This window comes from Porites lutea, chromosome 10 (genome assembly GCF_958299795.1).
Source record: "Porites lutea chromosome 10, jaPorLute2.1, whole genome shotgun sequence".
NCBI classification, from domain to species: domain Eukaryota; kingdom Metazoa; phylum Cnidaria; class Anthozoa; order Scleractinia; family Poritidae; genus Porites; species Porites lutea.
The window spans coordinates 22,062,210-22,083,085 of record NC_133210.1 but is presented as its reverse complement, the minus strand read 5'-3'; the positions used below and the strand labels follow the sequence as shown (position 1 = coordinate 22,083,085).

At 38.2% G+C, this 20,876-nt stretch overlaps 1 pseudogene; it reads left to right on the top strand.

Moving 5' to 3' along the window:
- The window catches only part of LOC140949663 (ATP-binding cassette sub-family C member 4-like), a 76,387-nt pseudogene extending 59,682 nt beyond the window's left edge, over positions 1–16,705 (top strand).
- The last annotated feature ends 4,171 nt before the right edge of the window (positions 16,706–20,876 follow it).

Genomic DNA, 20,876 nt, shown 5'->3' with positions numbered 1-20,876 from the left:
GATTTGTATACAAAAAAAAAGCAGTCAGTTTTCATCCATCCATTTCATTAAAGCAAATGGAATCACTTCTCACTATAGTGGACAACCTCGAACCGTGACTTCATCGTATAAATATGCGGCATAAAGAAAGACGAAAAAGCTAACCCTTTTTAATCAAATTGTTTTAAGGTTTAAACATGAAGCTTTATATAGTGTAAAATAATTATAATTTACTTTCACCGGTATCACTTATAATAATAATAATACTAACTGAATGATTATTTTATTAGTAGTACTTCCACCAGGTGGCTCTTCGCCTACTACTGCCTTAACTATTGTATATAATTACAAAAAATCAAACCGATTTTCAATTAAAAATGATATACCTTACTTGTCTTAAAATTCGCGCAGCGCTGGGTGCGCCAATTTTAGTATTGAGCGACTTATAATCCGCGCGAAAATCTTTGTGGTGTAATATGAGACACTCATTGTTAGTAATGCAAATCAGTTGATTTATTTACACATATACACATTTGACATATGTTTTAAGTTGAATTTTGCTTACATTACATAATTTCCATAATTTTGAAGGCATTTTATTTTTTGAGGGCCACCTAATCGCTTTTTGATTAAATTTTGACAATTATTGTAGTATTTGCCAATAAAAAATACTTATTATAAATACGTTAATTGTTGAAAGCTGTATTAAACAAAACAAAAAGAATGAATACGGAAAATTACTCGCGCGAATTTAAAGGTGTGCAAATAAGTCTTAACAAGGTGCGCGAATTTAGAGCTGAGCGAAAACGAGCACGACGCGAATTTTAATACAAGTTAGGTATACAATAAATTAAGAGTAAGTACGGAAGGTTTGATAAAAAAAAATATGTACATTTAAAAGACAGCGTAATTAAAAAAGTAATAATAGTAAAAGTCAGTCACGCGCTTTCTCCTTTGGAGAACGTGAGCTTCTTCGCTAACCTAACGAACTTGTTATAGTCAGGCTCTTGCTTTAACTTATCAGGTAACGTATTAAATAATCTCGCTTCTGAGTCCTGAAAAGTGCCGCTTTCAGTAGGAATAGCCAGCTTTGGTGCTTCAAGAATCTTAAGCTATAGGCGCTAACAGTATGGAATTTAAGGCCAAACATCATCGTAGAGGGCTTTATGAGTGATTTTCAGCAGTGCCAGTCTCTGCTTTTAATAATTGGAAGCCAGTTTTATTTTCTGCAAGTCCTTTAAAGCAGCGTATCTCCCAAGTACAAAGTCCGCGCATGTTGTCTGGAAAGAGGATGAAAGAAGTGCAGTCACGTGGTCAGACCTTGTTAGATGTTCGTCCATGTGGACCCCTAGTATCTTAGCTGTGGTGACACGTTCAAGTAGCTTCCCATTACAGCTCACAGCTGGATAATAATCGTGTAACGCGTGAGCTCGGGACATCTGGCAGGTGGAAACAAGCATCCACTTTGTTTTAGGTTCATTCAATGCGAGGTTTGATTCAAATGAGTAATCCATGTCGATTGCATGTTTATTCACTGTTTTTATGACCCTTAAAATTGTTTCAAAATATTTTCAAAACGCTCTCATAGAATTTGTTCGAACTTTGCCATAATCGAGGCAACTAAGGGAGGTACAAGCTCCGTTAAGCAATTTCTGAAAGAAAAAACTCCTGGTACCGAGAAGTACAAAGGCAAGTTAAAAACGTAATGGAGTCATTATGTTGCCACGGCAACGCCGATGTCAATGAAACATGGATCACAACAAATTTTCATCTTTATATAATACAACGAGGACGTAAAAGTGTGTGGTGGGAAAACTTTGTCGACCACATATTGGTTAAGGATTGGTAGACTGAGGGAGAATTTGACAATGATTTAATGATTTGCCCGGGGGTAAAAAATATTCTTATATAACTGATATGTGACGGTGTGGACGGGCGAAAACGCGACGCGTTCACGATAAGTTTTCGAAAGTTGGGAGAAAAAATATTCATTTAAATGAAGTGCGTGTTCAAACTCCCTAGGCATTCCCTCTCCACAATGCTATTTTTTCTTCTTCTCCTCCACCACAAATGTATTGTTTCAGTGCTGCTCTTGATGCTCCTCCATAATTGTAGTCTTTACCGCCATCACTTGCTTCTTGTTGAGGGTCGACATGATGAACAGTTTTGAAGAAAATACCTTTAGCATAAACCTTAAATTTTTGTTTTTCCTTTTTTAGAATCCTGTGTTGTTCGGGGAAACACTGAGAAAACACTTGGACCCAAATGGCGAGTTTTGCGATGCCGATTTATGGCTCGCGTTACATCAGGTAATTAACTGTCACGCGACATACTAATCCTAATTCTTGAAAACGGGCAGAGAAAGCGAGATTTCACGTGATACAACTCAAATTGACTCACTTGTGATTAAAGTCGACATATTTAAGGTGGATTATTTAAACCAAGTTTAGGCAGCGTTTATGAAAGGTATCGTCCAACTCATGTTTAAACCATGAATACCGACTATTTAAACGTTGTTCTTTCCTAGTAGCCTTGTTTAGACCATGTCTAAACACCGACTAAGAAACAATAGAAAGTTAAACCTGCTCACAGGTAGGTTTAAACGCTATTTAACGGTTCATTGATGGTCATCCATTTTGAAATAGACGGACTACTGCGCAACAGAGAGTTAAGAGAACAAGAGACTATGCCAATCGACGCAATATACATGTTCAACAAATTCCGCACCTTGGGGACATATTTGCCCTTTAGAGGAATAATATTAAGAAGATTTTGATTGCGTTTCCGCCTTTTTGGATAAAGGTCTTTCAACATTATACAAGGGGAGGTCTGCTGTTCCAATTGTTTATAGATTTTATACAACAGGAACTTTCGAGCAAGTTATTGGCGATTTATTTGGTGTTTCTGTATGTGCTACATTCATAGTCATTCACAAGGTTTCAAGGGCTATCGAGAAACGAAAAGAATATTTTCTGTCATTCGCTTAGAACCTGGCTGATAGCAAGAGAGAGTTTTAAAAGAAAGTATTATGCAATAAAGAGTTTTTGGGGGGCGTTCGAAAATTACTGTATTCCTGACTATCCTCCTTTTTCGTGATTATAGCTTCTTTCTTGCGAATAACTTTAACGTGGGTAAGAGCTTTTCCTCCACTTGTTTCTCTGGGACGTGTTTTGGATTCTGGGGAAGTGTTTTTGGATTCTGGGACGTGTTGTAGATTCTGGGAATCGGCGAAGCTAACACTAATTGACACCAGGGGGTGCGTTGGATTTGGAAATCCGGATTTAAAATTTAAAATCCGGATTTCGGATTTACAACCAAACGCGAAATCCGAAAACGGATTTCAACGCCAAGATATCTGTTTTTGAATTCCCTTTCTTTCCATTTTTTTGGGAAATCTGAAAAAGGATTTGAAAAACAGTTCTTCTGAACAGCAGTCTTGCATGCGCTTTTCCACATATCACACAAAGAAAGAAAAAAACGCTGAAACGGCTGCGGGAGCAACCGGGGGCAGCCGATCAAAATAAAGCTCAGAAATTCAACTTCAAGATGACACAAAAAGTAAAGAATACAAATCAAGGATTTGCGAGAAACGAGCACTTGAACATATTCACCGCACTCAGATGATTTCAACGAACAAGCGTCGTCCGACGTCATCCCGCGTAATAAACCATTTTACATTAACAGGTAGAAACGAGGCTAGAGTTCACCTTGTTTTGATATAACCCTTCCTGCTTTCTTATGCAAATCATGCTGTTCTTATGAATTGCTCTTATGCTTATTAGAACAGGAGGGCATTTTGTGTGCGCATGCGTGCATCCGAAAAACGACAATAGCGTTCACCGGCGAAAAACGTCTCATTGGTCGACGCGCGACCACGTGTCATTGCCAAATTCAAAATGGCGGCAATATCTCCATCGTTTGTTTATTCCAGTGGAAAGAAGATTAATTGCCGCTTAGAATAGCCCAGACTTTTTATTATCCTTTTTCACCTATTCCTGTGGGATTCGTTCCCTGCGATGCTCGTGTTTTGGCCGGTTTACCGGTTTCAGCTTTGGACTTGTTTAAGCGATCACTCTTCACGATCACGAAGGACAACAATATTTCTGATAAAAGCCGGGTCACTAGGAAAAACGGCCTTTGTTGACAGCTCAATGCGGCGGAGAAATAAGACACGATGGGTCCTTTGAAATTGCTTAGACACCTGGAAGTTATTTTATTATTATTATTTTTTTCACCGAAAAGATAGAGCCAAATTTTTTTTTCTCCAGCAAGACTTTATAATTTACAAAAAAAAGCTTGAACATGAGCTAAATGAACTGTGGTGTCTGCATTCATCTTCTTTTCATTGTGAAAGGGTGCAATTTTAAGATCAAAACTTTAAAGCCGTCTATGACCGAGCAGGTTTTTTTTTTCTTTTCAATGGTTACTGTGCTTGATCTGAATAAGATAATGAAATTTTTTAAATAAGGGAAATAATTTATATAAAAGAAGAGACCTTTGATTACAAATATGTTAGTTGGAAAAAATACTGATTATATCTGCTTTTTTTAGTACATAGTTTGGAAAACTGATGCGTAGTCAAAACTGCTACAGAGGAGTAAAAACCCAGATCTTTCCATTAATAAATTTTATTGACACTGTCAGGGACATATGCTTTGCTTGAGTACACATTTGTTCGTCAAAAATCTTGTTTATGAGGCTGCACTTTGTTTGATGCAGGATCAATCAATCTTTTCTGAAGAGAAATAAATAAAATATGTTAAAATGTCACATACTTCAACACTGCCTTAGCCAACAACTAAGAAGAAACTGAACTTCATATCAAAAAAACAAAGTGAAATTCAAAACTACTTCACTGTGAAACAACAACCCCTTCAAATAATATATATCACATTAAATTTATGCAAAATGCAGACCTAATGACAAGTTTATAGGAATAGAAACAAACAATAATTACAGTGAAACTATAAAGTTTGAATGAGATCTGTATTTGAGTGTTCTCTCATAATTCTGACAGAAGATCAAAATTGGAAACTGTATATCCTACACAACTGCATTCATCAACATGATCCAACTAAAATTTCATTAAGACTCAAAGTTTACTCCAAACTTTAAACTCCTGTAAGTTTAATTTGTGATAATTTTTTTTTCCTTGGAAAGAACTTTTGAATACTTAATAGCATGTTAACTCTATCATTCACTCGTAACTTTGCTCCAGAAAAATTAAGCCAAAAACGATGGACAGAAAAACAAAAGCATTCACAGGAAATTTACCCTGTTCATCTCCTTCCAGGATACAATTTTCAAGCAAAGAGGCAACCCCCACAGAAAGCCCTGTGTACAAAAATTTAGTACAAAAAAATTGTACACTGGGGAAATAATGTCCGCAAGTGCGGTTCCTAACGAAGAAAGTAACAAGTAAGTCGTTGTGTGGATAATCTCAAGCCAAGTTTATGAGCAAAATAATCTAAACTTCGATCCTTCAATTATAAAATTGCAAGCCTAAATGTACAGCAGCTGTACACATTCTGTAAACAGAATTTTTTTTACAAATCAAAATGTTGCTGGACATATCGAACTGTAGCTCCAAGACAGTCTAAGCGTTTAATGAAAACACTCTCACATTTTTTCATTCGACAGTTCGGATAAAACTCAAATTCCTTTCACATACAAAGCTGTAATACTGTGCAACAACAATGAAATCTGCATTAAATCTAGCTGACATCGTAAATCAGAAAACCCATATTTTGGAAAGCATTTTTTGGCAAAACAAGAACTGATTATGCGTATACATATTATAAAACTTAAAAGTACTCAATCACAATTAATAAATACACAGTACAGGTAAACCCCCAATGCTAGCAATCTTCTGTGACCCAAAGAGGGCAAGTATGCTGGTGTAAAAAAAAAAAAAAATAACTCCAAGGATTGCTCTACAGAGATATAACCACCCCTTTTCAGGGCTGTCATTACGTTTTGAAACAGCCATAGCAAATGAAGATTCACCCAATACAGGTCCCAAAAATTTAAATTACCACCTTCAGCTTTCCACTTTGATCACCTGTAACATCAAGTGAGCTCAGCTGTAACAGGTGTTATCTGTTACGGCCCCTAATGACAGCTCTGCCTTTTTATTTTAGACAATTGTCAGTTTATGAAAAGCCAAAACATTTTTATTCAATCATTACATGTAGATCTCATTACACTTTTATCCTTCTTTGGAACATTACCTGCTATTTTTCAAGATTATTTCACAAAAAAAGACTTTACATAATTATCACAAATATACCTGATCAGCATCTAATATAAAATTTTATTCTAATATTGTAGTCAATTTTTTATTGCAGTTAATTTATAATTTTCTGTTCTTTTTGTGTATGGCAATGTATGCTAAAAATAAAAGAAAAAATAATATTTATGCTGAGATACAAAATTAACTGTGCACAACATACACGTATACATGGATTAACAGCCAAAGAATTCTCAGTGAAATACAGAGGGGCAAATTATTATGGAACAATCCACCTGAAAACATTAATGCCATGGCTGATTAAAAAAGATGTCTAAGTACAAGTACAGAATAACTTCCAGCAAACGTTCAGGAAATAGTTTAAATTGTAATATAAGGTGCCAAACATGATAGGGCCATTTTTGTTCTCAGTTAAAAAAACAAACTTTGTGCACGCATAATGCATGTACGGTCTCTAGGGAAAATACTATTTTTTTCACTTTCGATCGATCAAAATCGGGTCCCATTTGACACACATTCTAAAGAGAAAACGCACTGATTGAGATTTAGCGGTCTTCCTATTTATAATTATAATGATTATTATTCTGTTGCTCAAACGGCCCTCCACCAGCTGTACCTTTCAATTTTCTCTTGTGTTGGACTGTGGGGCGAGAAACTTTAACCTGAGCATAAAATGCCAGCGAAGCTTAATAAATAAAAATTCGAATGTTTGAGGATACACTGAACTAGACCTCCAGAGGGTCCCTGAACTTCAAAGATGCAAGTCGATATTTGGTACGAAAACGGTCCACACGTTTAACACAACTGCCGCTTCCGTGCACATCGGTACAAGCTAATTTATATACATTACAAAGCCCAATAATTTTTCTTTCACTTCTTTACAATTTCCTGTTGTACCGATGTGCACGAAACTAACAGTAAGCATAGAAAGTCAAAATTACCCACCTTTTTGGCATGCCTTTCGCACCCATGCCGGCGATTGCAAAGCCAATATCTCCGACAAATACCCACCACTGGGTTTGTCCGCCGTTTCCAAGGCGCTACGAGAAAACATTCCACTCAAAACTTTCACCAAAATGTTTTTTGATCTCTTACTATGGCAAGAAAACCACAACGCTATCACTGTCAAAAAAACAGCCATTATTTTTTTCATCTCAACCGGCATTTTTGCCTCAGAGCCAATGACATTGCGCGAAATAGATCACGTGTCATTTTTAGTAGAGCATGCGCAGACATTTTTCGCCGGTGAAACAATAGCGTGGGTGCATCAAATATGATGGCGGGAAATCGAAAACTCCCGCTAAGTTACAGTCCTTTAAAAGCCATTTCGTTGGAACCGTACCTTCCTACAAAAAATGTTCTCCATGACAAAAAATCGGACGTTTTCTGTGCGGGTTTTCAAATGCAAGTTTTTCAGCAGTAGGTTTTCTTGACCCTTTCAAGACTTAAAAGACTGAGGGCCAAAAATCACTGTTCCTGTATCAGATCTGAGTTTCACTGGCAAAGCAATGCAGGGGCGGATCTAGGGGGAGGGTGCAGGGGGTGCGCCCCCCGCCCCTTCCCTGCGATGACCTGCGGTTTTCTAATACAACTGGTATTCTGCAAAAAAAAAAAAACTACGTGGTTTATTGGTGTTGAAGTAGAGCAAGAGACGAGTGCACCCCCTCCTAAAAAAAATCGTGGATCCGCCTCTGCAATGCATTTCAATGGTTTGATTTCCAAACTCATGGTTTTACTTATCAAGGAAGAAATGCATCATAGCGATGTTCAGCTGCTTTAAGATAAGCGAAAAAAAAATTTACTACGCGAGGTTTATTTATTACGCGATGTCTCATGTTAAACTGATCGCGGAGACACGCGTTTATGTATGCCACAAAAACATGAAATCTATGGGGTTTTTTTAACAGTTTTTCGAAATTTTTTTTGTGGAAAAATATATAACAATTATTATACAGGAAACAAAAAATGAATTGAGTCTGAGATAGAAACAATAGTCCCTTTGCAGCTAGCAATTCACGTGGTACAAAACCGCCAGGCTGGAGAGCAAAAGCCGCACTGGGACAAGACAAACAAAAGACATACAATTTTAAATGGCAGTTTTCTTTGTTAGGCTGTGTGCAAACGGACGCAACAACTCCCAACATGGTTGCGCCAACAATTTGGGAGTTGTTGCGTACGTGTTGGCAGTGGTGTGCAAACAGATGCAACAACTTCCAACAATGTTGGGACCTGCAGTGCATTGTGGGAAGGATACAACCCGGAAGTCTTTGTAAACCATGCCTAATGCGCGTGCGCGGCCCCAACAATGTTACGAAGAGTTTTCACTGGCGAAAAATGTCTGATTGGTCGATACCAGACCACGTGATATAGAGTAAATTCAACAAGTCGTCCCTCGTGTGTTTATTCCAGGAGAAAGAAGAAAAACTGGAGCCCTCCTAGGCGACATTTGTTTGAATGGTCTAGGCTTTTTGCTATTCTCCTTTTCCTCCTGTTCCTGTGAGACTCGTTTACTGCAATGTTTGCGTTTTGGTTTACCGGATGCGACTTTTAACTCACTTACGGGCCATGTTTCTAAGGAAGAAAATGCCATCCCAGCAAAACAGACTAGCAAGACTCGAACGTTCCCAAGGGGCGCACTTCATCATGAATGCATAACAGTATTGAACACTTCAAAGTATTGCACTGGCCTATTACTTGATAATCCTACCGGTCCATAGTTTTGTATTTAGTTTTCTTTCCTTTTTATTCTTTAAAACTTATCATGTGCTTGATCCCAATAACACAGTATGCCCAGCAACAATCTTAGTAGTAGACGAAAATTTTGAGGGCAAAAAAATTAAAATAACACCCAAGATGTAGAAGCAGATCTAGAGAACATGGATGGAATATTGATGACTTTGTTTTGTTGGTTGTTCAAGTAATTAGTGTACATGCATGCTAAACCGCTACAAAGGAGTAAAATGAATGTTTACCTATTTGTCCAAGTGTACAGAGTGTTTTTGTGGATTTTACTCAGAAAACAAAAACCTGTCACATATTTTTAGGCTCACCAGTTTCTTATATAGAGGGGCCAAACTGGCAAATTTTAGCCCAACAGGTTCTTAAAAACAAGGTTCTTAGTCACAGGTTTTTACTGTATAGAGTTTATGAAAGGTAAATTAGAGCATGTCTGTTACATTTGTTAACTGACATAATTATGTTAGTTTGTTTTGAAAGCTCAAACTATTGTAATAGTAGGAACAGTATCCCGTTATTTACGCCTAAACGTTAGACAGAAAATTTCGAAACAGAGCTGCCTGTCAGAGAAGCCATTTAATCGAAAGACACATTATCCACTCTCTATCTGAGATGTTATTAGCAAGCAGAGAGGAAAACACAGAGAACCCAAATCTCTGTGATTGTCGTGGATGATTCCAAATCAAATTTTTGACAGAATGCTTTGATCGACTCGTCGATCCTTTTAATTGCAAGCATGACAGCTGTGCAGAGTGTCAACAGAAAATGTCTAGCATAGATAATCTTGACATTAGTTGGTTCGATCAAAATAAAATTTTTCATCACCGAAAGAGTCAATTGTAGCATTTTACAAGACTCTCACGTTCTGAAAATTCGAAGGTAAGCCTAAAATGTCCAGAATATACAGTGCTATAATCTCAGGTTCAACTGAAAAATGAATTGTTCGATCGATCAAAATCGTGTCAAACTTTAATTAGCATCAAAAGTGGGACAGTACGCTTTTAACACAAAACTGCCGCTTCGCCGTGCCACTCGGTACAAGTTAATTTATATGCCAAAACAATGTCGGAGAATGTTGCTTTCCCCACTTTATAATTTTCCGTTGTACCGCGAGGCAGAAAACTTAAACCAAGCGCAAACCTCTGCGATAAACAGTGTATGTGAGTTCAGATTTAGCAGTCAGAATATTTTTGTTTTGATCAATGAAAATGCCCCCGAAATGGTAAGCTACCTCTTTCCTGCATCTCTTTTCCTCTGCTTTTTAATATTCTGTTGTGTAGTGCTATGTTCCGTTTAACTTGAACCATGCATAAAAATTCAGAGATGTCTAAATGTTTACAGTGTGGGCAAACCGAATGGCAGCCAAGCTGTTGCCGTAAAACACAATCGTGTCGATTTATAACACAAAAAGGGTCTACGCGTTTTACAAAAATGCCGCTTCCGTACAACTCGGTACACGCTAATTCATATACCAAAACAAAGCCCAAGAATTTTTCTTCCACTGCTATATAATTTCTTGTTGTACCGAGTTGCACGAGACTTGCACTAAACATAAAAGGAGAAAATTACCCACCTTTTTAGCATGTCCTCTCCTAGCATCCAGCGATCGCAACGCCGATCTCGGATAAAAGGATCGAGCCAGTGTGTTTGCCTGAAAGTTCCAGGATGCATTATCTACTAGACAATACATATCACTAAAAATTTCGACCAAAATAATTATCGATCTCTCACAGTGACAACAAAACCACAACACTACCACTGACAAAAAGCTGCCATTTCTTCTTTCATCTAGCTTGACAATGTTTCGCGGGGATTTTGCCTCTAAGCCAGTGACTTTGCCGGAAATCGACCACGTGATCTTTGTCGCGGCGCTTGCGTAGACATTTTTCGCCACTGAAGGAAGAGTTGTGCAAACGGATCCACAATGTTGCGCTACACTTCGGCGATCACAGAGCAAAAGAAATGTTCGGAGTTGTTGGCTGAAAAGTTTGACCGGTTTCAAACTTCGCGCAACAACACGCAACAACATCCAACAACATGCAACAGGGTGTGCAAACGGACGCAACATGTAACATTCAACAATGTTGGGAGTTGTTGGCCAACAATTTTGCGTCCGTTTGCGCTGGGCTTTAGTCTTGTCCCAGTGCGGCTTTTGCTCTCCAGCACGGCGGTTTTGTACCACGTGAATGGCTAGCTGCAAAGGGCCTATAACACTATAGCACTACATTAATCACTTGAGCATTTCATAAGCTCACTTGGAGGCAAAACAAATGTACCCTGAAAAAAAACGAACGGTACTTTTATTTTTCTTTAACTCTAAAGGATACAGAGATTTTTCCTAAGCGACTATTTTGAAGCGACTGACTTGAGTAACAGCAGTGCTCGAAATTAACTGTTGGATCTGGTCTTCCACAGGACCAGTAGGATTAAAATTTACTGGTCCATCAGCAAAACTACTATGACTCTGAAGATGACTACCGCACAGGTTGTCGAAACGTCAGTCACTGTCAACAACAACAGTCCTTTTCAGGACTACGTTCACCCGGACGATCAAACTCAACCTACTTTTGAAATGACTCCTGGGTTCAAACCTTTCACAGTTTCTTTTCTCTTTCTTTTTATGCCGTTTTGTGTCTACAAGTTAAAAAATGCAACTGAAATCTAATAAACACAACCGTAGTATTTATTTACCCGTACATAGCTGCCAAACAAGTGTCTTACAATATGTCCTTCACTGATTTCACTGACCTCATGTGCTTTCAGGCTGTCTGTTTGGACATTATTCGTTCCGATCCTTAGGGGGTATTGCATGTTTCTCCTATTCGGGAGTTCTCTACAAACATCTCAGAACATTTTGTTTTCTTTTCCGTCAAACCTCAGCCGTTTTTATCTCTCCTTCCATGCCTTCTGGGACTTGCGTGTTTTTTGGTCGAAGGAGGTGTTTAAATACTGTGTTTATTTCTTTATTATCTGATGATTGCTTTCCTCCAAAGAAAGAGTACAGTGAGCTTTGCACTTGTTTCCGTTTTTCTTTGGCTCACGTTGTAATTCACTAAAGGAAGATAGATACGGATCTTCGAAACAAAAAGCCGCCATCTTGTATCCCACAATGCATTTTGTTTCAAGTAGAACCCAGACTTTTATTTGGCAAGAAAAATGCCAAACACTTTTTACCTGTTTGGTTTTGAAATATTTGCCTTTGGCAAGTCTTCGTTTGTTTCAAGGCTTTTAGCACGTTTTAGTACTATACCCCCAAAAAGACATATTTCTCAGAGAGTGATGACTCGTCCAGAGGACTAGTGGGGAAGAAAACTACTCCTTTTCGGAATTTTTAACTCGTTTTGGAAGAGTGGACGACCGATAAGTTCGAGCACTGCGTAACAGCTCCTGCGTTCCACAATCGATTTCTTATTATTACTTTATATTTGATGAGAGTAGTGATGCATTTAAAACAGAGAATAGCCATCACTCCATAAATCTAACTGGCGATGTTTGTTCATCTTCAAAGCCTGTTAAAACAGAAGACAGGAAGTTTGTTAGAAGGGTGCATATAATGCTGTTTCCTCAAAAAAGAAATACTGCTGCTAAAGGACCCAAATGAATTGGGATGTGACAACGAACATGACGCAAATGGATGGCGGTGAATTTGTTTGTTATTAATGTTCCTATTGACAGCTTTTTACAGTATCTAGATGAACCTACATAGAACCCTATGGAAAGAATTATCAAGCAGATACTGATGCATTAAACAAGAATTTGGTTCAATACAGAGGAGAAGCTGGTCTCAGTAAAAATCTTTTGTAAATGACTGTTTCACAAATTACCATGTCAACAAATGTAGTATCCCCAAAATGGTATCATTTAGGAATAAATGCAATTTTTTTGCAGCAGAAACCAGGATTTATTTAAAAGGTGTATTGATAACGTTTGATTTCGTGCCATTTTGGGGTTGGCGAGTTAGGCTAGATTTTCTGTCAAATGCTTAAATGTTATATTTATTTGCATAATGAAATGAAAACAAGCAGTTTACCATCAAAATAAGGTGGAAAAAATCAGAATTCAAACGGATTGCTGTAATTATTTTCCTTTGTACAACTAAATGATAGAATTTTCTTATTTTAAAAACACGATCTTACTGGCATCATTATATTGAATTAAATTTATAGTTGAAGTGCGTGTATTTTATTTCTCAACTAAGACGTAACGGTGAAGAAAGCTAAAATTTCATAGCCTTCACTAAAGCACCATTCATTCGTGGACGTATTCTTAGTTTCATTAATAATTAACTTAATGTGGGAGAAAGGCAAGATTTCGTGAAAAACAAGCCAGCGAAAGGGTGAAAATGCAGTTTCACGGCAAATGGACACTTAATTAACCACTGTGTTCCTGAAACGATTTAATTCGATTTTAGAGTTATACTGTTGAGAAGAATTAACTATCTATAGGATAACTGTTTAAACGAAAACTTATCATACTGAGCTTTTCCTGGTGCTCAAAAAATGTGCGCGAAAATTAAGGTCGTAACAACATTCAGCCGCCATCTTGTCTTCCATGTACTGTTTTACGAAAGGAAAGACTGTCCTCTCAAGGGCGACAGCGAGGAAACTCACTTTCATCGTAGAAAGCCTCGATACCTTCCACGTTTGTGGAACGCAGCACCCAATATATGTCATTCAGTTCCAGAGAATAGCTTGCAAATGCTGGTAGTGAACATGAACAACTAACTGAAAATGCCTCAGAGGCATTTCAACAGACCATGTTGACGCATGCGCATACAAAATGCCCTCCTGTTACTTATTAGTATTTTCAAGCATAAGAAAAGAAAGGAGGTTTGTATCAAAGCAAGGTCACCCTTAGCCTCACATTCACTGGAAGGCCACAACTGTGAAATGGTCTATTCAGATCATACTCAGCCTCATTCAAAAATTGCTAAATGTGACTATTGGTCAAATTATTTAGTGGAAGTACTCTTGAATTTTAACATTACTACAACCAAGTAATGTTCTTGTGTAGCAACGTACAGTGCGACAAGAAAGCAGGGCTCTTAATCTTTCATATGGATGGTCACAGGATTTTGATAAGGAAAGGAATAATTCAAACTGATTGTGTTGCCAATTGATTAACTCAGGTACATCTAAGGGACATTGTTTGCAGCGTAATCGGCAGTTTGGATAGTCCGATGACACCTTCCGGCTGCACTTTAAATGTCGGACAGCGGCAGCTTGTATACCTGGCACGTGCTATCCTTAAAAACAACAGGATTGTTGTCTTGGAAACGGCTGACTTGGATCACAGGTACGCTGGCTGCTAAGCACATAACCCCAATCTTCTATTTTATGTTACCATGAAACTTTGATAATAGGGCTACATAAGGGCCAAAAGAATTTAGCCTTATAAACAAGGTCGCCATGTTCATTTTTTATGGTTGGTTTCTGTCGTCTTTTTTATTTTAGTGCTTACTTTGTAAAGGCAATGGCCATTTTATAAGTAATTAATTGGACATTACACACTTGGAGTTAAAAGAGAATGTTTTATCCCTGTTTGTCACTTGACCATCCTTTGATATGCATATTTGCTCTGAATGGCCGTATTATCGAGTTGGCTGCATTAACGGTGCTTGTTTGCCTTCGTCCTCATTAAGTATGCACGACTTTTGCGCCAGCATCTAGTGAATCGGAACTGGAACAATTTTTTTGAGTTACGGCTCAGTGATTTTAAGTCGCAAGCGAGTTAGCGCTTATTTCTTAGATAACATGAATCAACCAATAAATAATTTTCTTAAAATTTACGTCAATCAACCAAGACATTCATCGACCTGGAAATAACAAGAAAACCTTAATTAAACCCCCTAAAAATAGTACATGACCTTATCTCAATTAGATTCCACCGCATTTTATTAATGACATAAAAAAAAGGCTCTGACGTCATCGGCGTTAACGTATGAGACTTTTCCCTCCTCAAAAGAAATGGTGTAGCCGGTCCCTACTATACTACTTTCCACTGGTGTCTGTACCTACGCCTTTGGGAGGAATTTATACCTCTAGCTAAACAAGGTTAAATGGCTGTGTTAAAGTGGTCACACAAAAGTCAATAACATGAAGGCGGCTGAATCACAGGTTCAAATTATTTTCTTTTAGAACTGATACGATGATTCAAGAAACAATCAGAAGTAAATTCAAGAACTGTACTGTTCTTATATCGGCTAACAGGTTGCAAGCCGTCATCGACTGCGACCGAGTTATGGTAAGTTGTGGGGTAGACCCCAAGCCGTTATTTTGTTCGTCAGAGTTTTTGTGTTTTCCTTAGTATTTCCCAACCGGCAAGAGATTTGTTTGTAAGAAAGAACCCTCCTGGTCCCCAGGATATGACGAGTGCAGTCCGACAAACACGTGACAAGACTTGAAGAGCCAAACGTTCTTGTGGAAATTTTACAAGATATCAAGCTTCTCGGATGCGTCTTATTCGAAGTCGTCTAATTTAGTTGCAGTTTTGCTTCCAACACAACGTTTTTCCTCTTAAGGTTGGACCTACACCAACGCACGCTTATTCTTGGAAAATAAACGGTCTGCAGAAATTCCTGCAATTTTTATCCTCTCTTGCTGCAACTAAATTTGTTCCATTAAAAAGATCTTTTAACCTTCTCACCCTAAAATGCAGTGGAGAAAACAGCTCGTTCCAGTCGTTCCTTCATTGAATCATGAAACCTTCTACATGTCCACAAGTGCAATACACATTCTCTCCTTAACGAAAGCAAAATTCTCACGCTCGTTTTATATGTTGACTAGTCATAATCTTAGCCCAAAAACATTTTCTTACCCTAAGACATATTATTTCCCCAGATTCCCCTACCTCACCTGTGGCCCTCGGTGCGGTCCCCCTTTTGGAAATCCGATAACAAGTTTATTAATGTCTGTGACACTCGTGTGGAATATGTTCTTTCCTTTGTTTGTTTTTGCTGTTCACTGTGTTAGCTAAAACGTATTTACCTCTTCTTTAGGTTCTTGACAATGGCCAACTGAAAGAGTTTGAAGAACCTCATTTGCTGCTGCTAAATAGGTTGAGTTTTTTCTCTCGTCTCGTTGAAAAAACTGGCACCATAAACGCGTTACAATTGAGAAAAGCTGCCCGAAAAGCTTATGAACTTAGACATGATTCAGAAAATACATTGGACATTATACCAGACTCCGTCAGGAGTTTCCTCTCTTCCTATATACCCGTCTCTGGATACACTGATTTACAACTTGTGTCTTACGTATAACGGTGGTTTGGCTATAAAGACGCAGCTTATTAAAGCGCAGAATTCAAGAGGTAAAAGTTTAACCAATAAGTATTTAGACGTAATTAACAAGTAGAATCAACTGGAAAAAGTGGTTTCGGTGTCTAAACAAGACCTGCAGTCTCACTCAAAACGTGCTTTCTACTCTCTATTTCGCTAGTTTTGCGAACGCTACTACAATCTTGCAGAGTATCTAGCTACTTTTACATTTCTCTGCTAGTTTTTACCTTTCATATTACGATGATCAACATTCACTTACCTCGTCTAAGGTCCAAAGAATAGTTGTGTATCAGTCATTTTGTATGGTAACACAAAAACACTGCAAAATGTCTACACTTCCTTTTGCTCTTTTCGTTATTAAAAATAATAATAGTAAAGGTCTTTATTAATCATTCATTGCGCAAACAGACGTGCAACAATTTACATGGCAAGAAAATGAATAAAGACATTACGAAAACGACTAAATAAATATTAGTTACTATTAAAAAGACATCTATTTGTAAAAACTAATTTAAAACGACTTGTCCCAACATTAGGTAGAATAATTATAATTATGCGACCTAGTTCTCATCTTCCGTGTTCTCTGGGGAGGTAAAAGATCGCTCAAAGCAGTGTTGGTGGAAGAGAGATCCATAACTGCACATCTTTATTACGACGAGTGTCCAAGATACTGTACTGCTCTAAACAGTAACTAAACTTATAACACCTAGCAAAGAGCTTAACAATTCTACTTAAATATTTACTATAAAACGCGCACCCCAAGACCTCAATAGTATATGTGAAGACTAAAAGGATCAAACTTTGAAAAAGTAAGTCCAAATTCTCAATAAAGTACCCATAATATTTACATATTCTTATAATATACAACCTACTGCTAGTCTTACTAAGTAAATAATCAATATGGCACTTACTCAAATGTAACGTCCAAAAGATTCAGTTTCTCTTTCCTCCCTTTGATCTCTAGTGGTCCAGGAGGCGTCCTGGTAGTCCTTCCTCGTAAAAGCAGTTCCCATGTTTAACTTTCATGCAGTTGTTCTCAGACCATTCAATAAAGGATAGGACTTACAGTAAATATGGCACTTTTTTTTATTATATATTCAGAAGAAAAATGCTTGTAAAGTGACATCACAATTTAGGAGTAAGAATCTTTGTACTAACATAAACATTTTTTGTAATAAACATAGAAATGTAAGTGGCAGAAAGTCGTGGGAGTAGGTTGACCTGGGGGGGGGGGGGTGGGGTGGGGGTCACTCAAGGGAAGTTTGGGGTGAGGTGTGCCGCCTAGGCCTTCAAACCCAGACCCAAACAAAAATTGCTCATTTCGCTGCCCTGTTTAAGACAGGAGACACTACTTTCTGACTCTGATTTTCTTTGTTTTGCATACAGAATTAAGAGATTTTTCGCACTAAAATAGAAATTATAGGAAAAAAATTATTGGTATTGCAAATGTAGACCGCTCATCATAAGTCTTCACACTCTTTGAAAGGCTTCCAATCCAAAAAGACACCCTGTTCAAGACCCTTAATTATAACTAGGAGTAATCGGAGCTTAGGAGAGTGCATTCGATATGTTTGTTAGTAGCCTGAGTAGCAGGCGCTTGGAAGCAGTGGGCGAAAGAGAGAACGGGCGCGCGCGAGGGAGACACGCGAGGGGTGAGGGTGTCTCCTTCTCGCGTGCCCGTTTTTTCTTGTGCCCACTTCTTCCAAGCGCCTGCTACGCAGGTTAGTTTGTTAGGCGCATAGATAGCAGTTGGGGCGGAAGGGTGGTTGCGATATAGATAAATATGATTATGGCATATTTTGAACGTAAGGGTTGCGTACAGCGAAACCTTTAAAGTGTGTATCATTATAAGAACGTTTTCAACAGATATCGTATGGTTCGGTGTCGAGTGCTTGTAATCAGAAGAGACATTGGCCAGAGTGCGTCGGGTGAGTTACAGGGCGCAGCTGCTCAAAGGCCGATTAGTGCTTAACCCGGGATTCTTTTTCTTTCTTTAAAAACATTTCTTCGGATAATTTTCTCTGTTATTTTTAAGAGCATCCAATCATCAACTTGTTGAGAAAATGAATTACATTGAATTTACTGTTTTCAAAGCTTTCACATCTGAATTCAAACTTCGCGCCTATCAAAGCCTTCAATGGAACGTGTGTGCGGCTCACGTCAATAACTTTTCCAGTAATTTGGTCGAATGTGTTGATCTCAGTGACTCGAGAGTGGCGCTACTGTGGGCTGGTTTTTCCTAAGTGTTCGTTTGTCCGGTGCCGAAAATATCACAAGTCATGATCAAATGGCGCCGCCGAACTTCACATCTCGGTAGATTTACTTTGTGGCACAACGGCTGCCGAGCTACACAACTCGGTAGATTTACGTTGTGACACAACGGCCGCCGAGCTACATAACTCGGTCAATTTACTTTGTGGCACAACGGCCACCGAACTAAACCCGGTTTGATGCATGCACCAGGAGTCGCAGACATTTTCCAAAGACAGTGACGAACCATGCTGAAAAATATGAAGGCTTAATCCAAAGTAAAATTTAACAGCAAACTTCTGAGAGATGAACGCTTTGGACGATTCAGCAAACACAGATCGATGTACGCTTTACGAAGAATTAACAAACTTTTTAAAAGATGACCGCTTTGCGAAGCTTTGACGGAATGTCAGACCTCAGCAAACCTTTGAAAGATGAACGTCGAGGACACAAGAATTACCACATGAGTTAGCGCGTCAAAGTGAGGCAAAACGTAAACAAGTGCCTCAAAGCGAGGCAAATGTGTGTCGACGACGACGACGAAAAAACCTCCCTTATTAATTGCACAGGACACCCAATAATGCACAGAACACCCAACGCAAATTAGGGGTTTTGGCCTTTACGTCATTTGCCCGCAACTCATCTCATCGATCCTGTGTACGATGATTGTTCGATGAAGAAACAGCCTATCAGCACTGCTGTTGTTTTAGAATTTCGTGAATTATTAAAATCAATTACAAAATGGTATTGAAACCTTAGCGAGTTATATGAATGTAAGCATATTTGTCATCGTGATCGGTTCATTTTTTATGTTACGCTCTGAGTGTTTCATAATGCCAGCAAGTCTAAGTTATTGACTTTCATAAAAAAGAATTCATATGTTCAACTGTTCTACAAACTGTCTTTGTCCTATTCGCTTCGCAACTAACGGCAGCACTTCCCTTCTCAATGAGAACTTCTGGTTAACAGAGTTATTTGAGATCATCCTGATTTTATGGTTGAATCTGTTGGTACCCGTTTTTGCGACACTGTGTTGCTCTTCCTCGGCTGAATATAAAAATTACAAATCAAACCGCAGCAATACATAAGGATAAACATATTGTCATAATGATGTTCAAGTAATGTCATGTTTTCAGTGATTATTTTTGGGTGGAATGCATACTGATTGTAATACTTCCTCACACTGATAAAAAGCAACGACGAAAGCCTTGATTTAACTTGCTACTACAATCTTTGCTGAGCATGAAAGGGTTTGAACCAAAACGGAACTGTTACTGTAGCTATTACTTTATTACCCACACCCTACCTACAAAAGCTCATTTTCACTTTCTAATAGACCTCTTTCATACTTTATTGCTCTTTATATTCTTTTATATGTATTATAATTTAGCCTTTCTGACCTTGTTAGCATGTGCAAAATACAAAAGAATTCTTACCTTCAACGACTCAGGCCAGAAGGGCTCATTCATATGCATATCAAAGAATAAATAAATGGACAACAATAATGAAAAGTTTTTGATGATCCTTGTTGTTTATGATGTCCCAGTGCGCTAAAAGAGCGCTTTCACTTCTTCCGATCAAATTCATTTGCATAGCTGCTGGCCATATGAGTGAAAAGGCTTTGTAACGATCGATAATCAGGCCCAAATTAATATTTTGCCGATGTTTTAGCGGCAGGAACTCGGAACTACTGTCCAATTAATTTCATTTGCTTCTTTTTGAGAATTGAACTGATTTTCGTCCTATTAACACCATGTTGCTAGCCACGATCTGTCTGTTTAACATGTTGAAACTCCTCCAACTTGACTACTTCAAACGCAGGAAAAAAATAGGTCGTAAGTCTCTGAAGAAAGTGGAAAGTGAGGGTATGAGACTAACAAACGCCGGCATCCACTGGAGGTGGAATGCCGGAAAATTCTGCTGCCAGACTTACATTCAGATCGCAATATATTTACTGGAAAAACAAAAACAACACGAACGGAAGTAATTCAAGCTGAGAAGGGTGAAAAGCGCATTTAAGATCGTTTAATGTTAATAAGCGAGGAAAAAATACCAATATTAGCTTCCAATAGCTCTGCGTCGCAGACAGTCTTTTCGACTGCAGCGCAGGCCAGCTTTCAAAAGAACGGAAATAAAAAATATATATACAAAGATAAAGTCAATGTTTACTAATAGACATAGCTGAAATGATCACCGAGGGACATGGAAATCATGCGTTATCATTTTTGTTACTGTCAACCAATGAGCGCCCAGAATCGTTTACAGTTTCAAATTACGAACCCTATACATGTATAATTTTTATTTCTATAGACGAATACTTAAAATAACAAAAATAAGGAAGGTGATTTTTAAGAGGTTTTAACGTCCCAATCTCATGTCTAAATG